This window comes from Miscanthus floridulus, chromosome 4 (genome assembly GCF_019320115.1).
Source record: "Miscanthus floridulus cultivar M001 chromosome 4, ASM1932011v1, whole genome shotgun sequence".
Taxonomy (NCBI): domain Eukaryota; kingdom Viridiplantae; phylum Streptophyta; class Magnoliopsida; order Poales; family Poaceae; genus Miscanthus; species Miscanthus floridulus.
In genome coordinates this window covers 42099616-42105615 of record NC_089583.1, presented here as the reverse complement: position 1 = coordinate 42105615, position 6000 = coordinate 42099616, and positions in this window count along the sequence as shown.

Below are 6000 nucleotides of genomic sequence, written 5' to 3'. Positions count from 1 at the left end.
TGGTGGGTGGTCGGAAGCGCTGTGGGAACTGCGCTCTCTGGATGCGACGACCAAAGGCCCGTGGTCCCGGGCCGTCTGGGCTGGGACTTCGGTCGTCAGGTCGGCGACCATGCCTACGGTGCGTGTCCCTGCACTCCTCGATGGTTAGGCCAAGATCCGCGCCGCTTGCTCTGGCCGTCACTCGATAGACGTCATCATCGTGCCGGGCATGGCCTCGATTGTTGATGACGCAGCAAGCGTCACGGTTCAGCCCGAGATGTTTGGGCACAGGTGGTCGGTGTGGAGTGGGTGCCGGGTTGGGCTATGGTGCAGTTGCGCCATCCTGCCCCACTCCCAACAACTGTAGTGGCGAGTGGACAGAGCGATTCGACTGGTGCGGCCCCTGTCCCTCGGTGGGGCAAGAGGCCGTGAGCCGATGTCACAACGAGGAGCTCTCCACCTATTGAACGGCGGTGGTCTCCACTAGCGCCCGGAGGATCCGGTGGATTGCTTGCTCCTAGGGGTCGGTCGGCTCGAGAAAGCCACGCAGAAGCATTGTCACAGCAGCGATGTTCTGGCCAACTCAAGCAAACTGAGGGGGGTCGTTCCCCCCATCCAGGATATTACGCTGGACCTAACGGGCGTAACCCTAGGCGCCGCTCACCGGGTTACGCGCATGTGGCGCAGCGTGCTGCGCCGAGCGCGCCAGCGTAGGCGGCGGTTGTCTCTGTCGCCTTTGTCTTAACTTGTCGCCGTGCTCCTACACATGCGTGAGGGCCTCCGCACGAGGGTCTGGAGGGGTGTGAGTCTATAGAGACCCCGCTACCACCGGTGGCTGTCCCGGAGCGTCCGCCATAGCGCACTCCCGGGACAAAGGGTGGCCAGGTGTCGCGATGTCGCCGATGCTGGAGCCATCACTTTCAACCTCGTCATCCATGAGGGCGTGAAAGGAGGCGGGAGCGTAGCCTGCCATCCCCATGAATTCGGATGTAAGTGGGGGCGGCGTCAGCATCCTTCGGAGCCCCCGTGCGTATGCGTCCGTAGGGGACGTGAAGTCGTAGGGGAACCAGTCGCATGGTGGTCGTGGTGGGGACAACGGGGTCCCTCCAGAGAGTCAGCGGAAGGTGTTAAATAGTGAATAAAGAACAATATGTACATTACTCACCATGGGGTTCGAGCCCAGCATGGGCTTGAGGCAAAGCGCGAGTGTCTCGACGTTGAGGTCGCCGAGCGGCCCGGGGCCGATGGAGGGCGCTCCTCCTCTAGTGCATGCCAGGATAAGTGCCTCCTCACGGAGGCGGAGTACGCCGAGCTGGTCGGCGATGAAGTCTAGACTTCCAAAGAGGAAGGTCTAGAGCGGCTCGAAGACAGGAGGAACCACCATCCCAATAGGTGAGAGCGTAGGAAACTCCAGCGAGCCGAAGCGAATCGTATCGCTCGAGCCCGTTATGCCAAAAATGGTGGAAAAGTGGGCCATCTGATGACCAAAAGCGTGAACGCACGGCGTCTTCCCCATAGACGGCGCCAACTATCGGTGCGAAAAGTGACCAACAAGTAAATATTTGTAGTTTTGCCGTGCGTTGTGATCGGATGTGGCCTAGCACTCAATGACACAGGATTTATACTGGTTCAAGCAACGTGCCCTACGTCCAATTTCGGTCGATCGATGACTTTATTCCTGAGCCCAGGTGCTCAAAGTTTGTTGTGGGGTTACAAACAGGTATGGAAAGAGAAGGGGGTGTTAAAGGCCCGGTCGGACTCTGAACCGAAGGGCTGAGAGCGACAGGGGCTCTAACACGCGCTAAGTACTGAGGCGTGTACTCTGTGTAGCTTCAGAGTTCTAGAGCTGTTCGAATGCCCAAATTGTCTAGGGCCAGCCAGAGAGGGTTTGAATGACCGTCCCTGTTGGGAGAGAGCGCATCCCCTTTTATAGATGAGGGGATGGCCTTACAAGTTAGAGAGAAAGAGAGAGTGTGTGTACATATGCTACCTAGTCTTGTTGCTCACGCCATCGGGTACGAGACGATTAGCGGCCCCCACAATACTGTTCATGCCCAAACGCGTCTAGCAGGTTTTACCATGTTCGTCTGGTATGGTAAATGTCGGCGCCTACAATACCTTAAGACAAATGTCGGCGCCCACAACATTGTTTAGGTTCTGACACGCCTGAAAGGTTGCATAGTACCCGTCTGGCATGACCTGGTGGTACTGCCATGCAGGTGTGCAGGGTATAGCAGGGTACGGTCCTCAGAATTGCGGTTGACTTGAGTGCCTTACCTTATCTGCTCCGCCTGATCCTTGGGTCCTCACCAAGCAGACGTCCCCGGTCGGTCGTTCCTAGTCGGCTCTGACCGCGTCGGTTGGGGAAGAATCACGAGCGGAGGTCCGGCGTATCCCCGGTCGGAAAAGGAGGTCGGAGTCGGACTATGTCCCCTCCTTGGCCAGGCCTTTCGGTCGGAGACCGGACCGTTCTTCTGGCCGGTCGTTAGTTAACTGGGCTAGCCCGGGAGGCACACTTTGCCGCTATGCCGTCTGCTGGGCCGAGTTTTTGCTGGTGAGCGGGCCCATTGGGGACCCCGAGTTTATGAACCCGACAGGGGGTGTTTGGATTAGAGAGCTAATAATTAGCCCATGTTCTTGGATACCGATTAGAAAGCCTAAATGTAGGCTAACTCTAGGCTAATAAGAACTAATGAGGGTTAATTGGTGGTTAGAGTCCATTAGCCCTTATTAGCCCATAATTACCTTATGTTTAATCCATTTTTCACAAGATGGGCTAATTTTTAGCCATGGGATCCAAACATGTCTTAAACATTGTCTTAAAAAGAATATAACTCTAGCACCTACAATCTTTAACTGTAGGCACAGTGTTCTAAAAAGAAGTGTCATATACATGCATGATAAAAATACTATATAGAGTTTTTGTGGATGCAATAACTTTAGTTACACATGAAAATAAAAAAAGTGAGGTGCCTATCTCATTTTAACTGTTCACTGAGTTACCTTCATTGAGCTTATACTATCTGAATTTCCGGAACGAACGCCACATATGCTGTCTTCGTGAAAACTAGCCCGCATGAATACACGCGGCTAATCAGTAAGATCGAGGCAACTTCCCGGCAGATGCCGAGACAGTCACGGTCACGGGTGGCCTGGTGATTCTTTCGCTTTTCCTTTTGCCGACTGACGACTCCCATGCTGCGTGCTATGGGTTCTGTCCCTATGACTGTACATGGGTGGGAACCAGGGCCAGGGCAGCTTCGTTGATGGGGCATCTGTGCATCCCTCTCGGTGCCAAAGCGACATGTGCAGTGGAGCAGTGAGCCAGGACTTTATTCAGATCAGCGGCACTTTATTCAGATCAGCGGCACCGAAAGCCAATAGTAGCTAGAAGAGACTTAGGCCCTGTTTGGTTCCCACCTCCTAAATTTTTTAGGAGCTAAAAGATTTAGGAGCTTTTAGCAGCCATCTAAAACCTCCTAAAAATATGTTTGGTTCCACCTTCTAAAGGTGACTAAAAGCAATAAGTACTGTTGAACAAAGACACTTTTGCCCTGCCTCCTCCTACCCCTGCTACCCCTGCACCCGCCGCCTCCCGCTCCGGTGAGGCCGGCTCCACCGCAGGCGCGCGCCCCTCCACCCGTCGCACCACCAGCCTGCCCGCGAGCTCCGCGGCGAGGCTGGGCGCGAGCTCAACGGCGGCGAGCCTTCCCGCGAGCTCCGCGGCGAGGCTGCCCACGAGCGCCACGGCGAGCCTGGGCGCGAGCTCCACGGCGGCGAGCCTGCGCGCTAGCTCCACTGCGAGGCTGCTAAAGAGCTCCGCTGGCGCCGGAGCACCAAGCCAACACAGGAGCGCGAGGTGATTCCAGAGCGCAAGATGTGACGGCGGAGGAGGAGCGACCCGCGCCTGCCCGGACAGCAGCGCTCCCGTGGCGCAAGCGGCGACGGTGGAGGAGGAGCGGCCCGCGCCTGCCCCGGCACGCGAGGTCACGCAGTGCCTCGGACCTGCCCGGAGCGCAAGGTCACACCGGCGGCGAGCGAGATCCGCCGCGCAAGGTACCATCGGCGGCGAGCGATGTCCACCGAGCGAGAAGACGGCTTCACGCATGAGATCCCAAGTGCCGATGGAAACCAATGCTCTCCTCCAGAACGCGGTTTCGGGTGGTTTTAGGAGGGAGGGAGCGGCGGCGGGGTTCGGGAGGGAGCGGGGGCGGTGCGGGGGCGGGCCCGTGCGGCGGCAGCGGGGGGAGGGAGGGTGGGAGAGAGAGAGAGGGGAGGTAGTGGGGGTCCAGATGGACTTTAAGAGGTTTTAGGAGGGGGTGGAGCTCCTAAAGTTTTTGTCCCCTCCTAAAGTTTTTAGTAGGTTTTAGGAGAAAGTATTTGGTTCTTTAGACAAATTCTATCTAGATTTTAACTCCTAAAATTTTTAGGAGGGGTAACAAAACAGGGCCTTACATCATGTTCTCTGGTTGGTTTTAGTCAGGGCTTATCAACCAGTCAATAATATTTTTCTCTCACAATAAGCCAGCCAACAGCCATGACTTATCAGCCAAGAATCGCATTCTCTGCGGCACATCCATGACGCCCCAAAGCACAGGTGGGAACCCATGTGACTAAGCATAAAGTCATTGTTTGACACAAAGAATCACCGTACGGGGTCACGTCAGGGTAGTGGCTAGCTCAATTCGCGCAATAATGTAACTTACCGCAGGTGTGTATCACTTGAACCCCACTAATCACCAAACACTTGTTAGACAAAAAATCAGCGAATGATTGGATGAGACATGACTTTACTTTTTTGAAAAAGATTACTTTCATGATTTTTAAAAAAAAAATTACAAAGTTATGTTCATAACTTTTGTGTAATGCATTTTACAGGACGAAACTTATAACTATAACTTTTTATTATAACGTTTTTGATACAGTGTTTGGCATAATTTTATATCATGATAACTTTTTTATGATTGAAGAAAAATCTGTAGGTCAATATGAAAAATAAAGAGAGAAAAAAGAAGATAAAAATAAAAGGAGAAAAATGTGAAAACTTCATGGATATACACAACGATCGTCGTTTGCTTCAAACCGGGTAATAACGTGGGAAACCGCCAGGCCGAGTGGAGCGTTTCGTTCCGGGACGAACGATTGCCAATCTGAATTTGCGGTATCATTTGAGCTTATACTATCTGAATTCCCGGAACGAACGCCACATATGCTGTCTTCGTGAAAACTAGCCCGCATGAATACACGCGGCTAATCGGTAAGATCGAGGCAACTTCCCGGCAGATGCCGAGACAGTCACGGTCACGGGTGGGTTGGCCTGGTGATTCTTTCGCTTTTCCTTTTGCCGACTGACGACTCCCATGCTGCGTGCTATGGGTTCTGTCCCTATGACTGTACATGTGTGGGAACCAGGGCCAGGGCATCTTCGTTGATGGGGCATCTGTGCATCCCTCTCGGTGCCAAAGCGACATGTACACTGGAGCAGTGAGCCAGAACTTTATTCAGATCAGTGGCACCGAAAGCCAGCAATTGTGTGAACGCATATGATTCAGATCAGTAGCTAGAAGAGACTTACGGCCTGTTCTCTTGTTGTTACAGCAAGAGCTTATCAATCAACCAATAATATATTTTTCTTTTGTAACAAAAATAGTCAACAATTTTCGGTCGTGCGATGAAAATAAAATATGAGAATCGCGTTCTCTGCGGCACATCCATGACACCCCAAAGCACAGGTGTGAACCCATGTGACTAAGGGGCTGTTTGGTTCCTTCCTCACCTCCTAAAATTTCTGTCACATCGAATGTTTGGACACATGCATGGAGTATTAAATATAGACTAATTACGAAACTAATTGCATAACTTGCGACTAATTTACGAGACGAATCTTTTAAACCTAATTAGTCCATGATTTGACAACGTGGTGCTACAGTAAACATATGCTAATGATAGATTAATTAGGCTTAAAAAATTCGTCTCGGAAATTAGCCTCCATCTATATAATTAGTTTTATAATTAATTTAT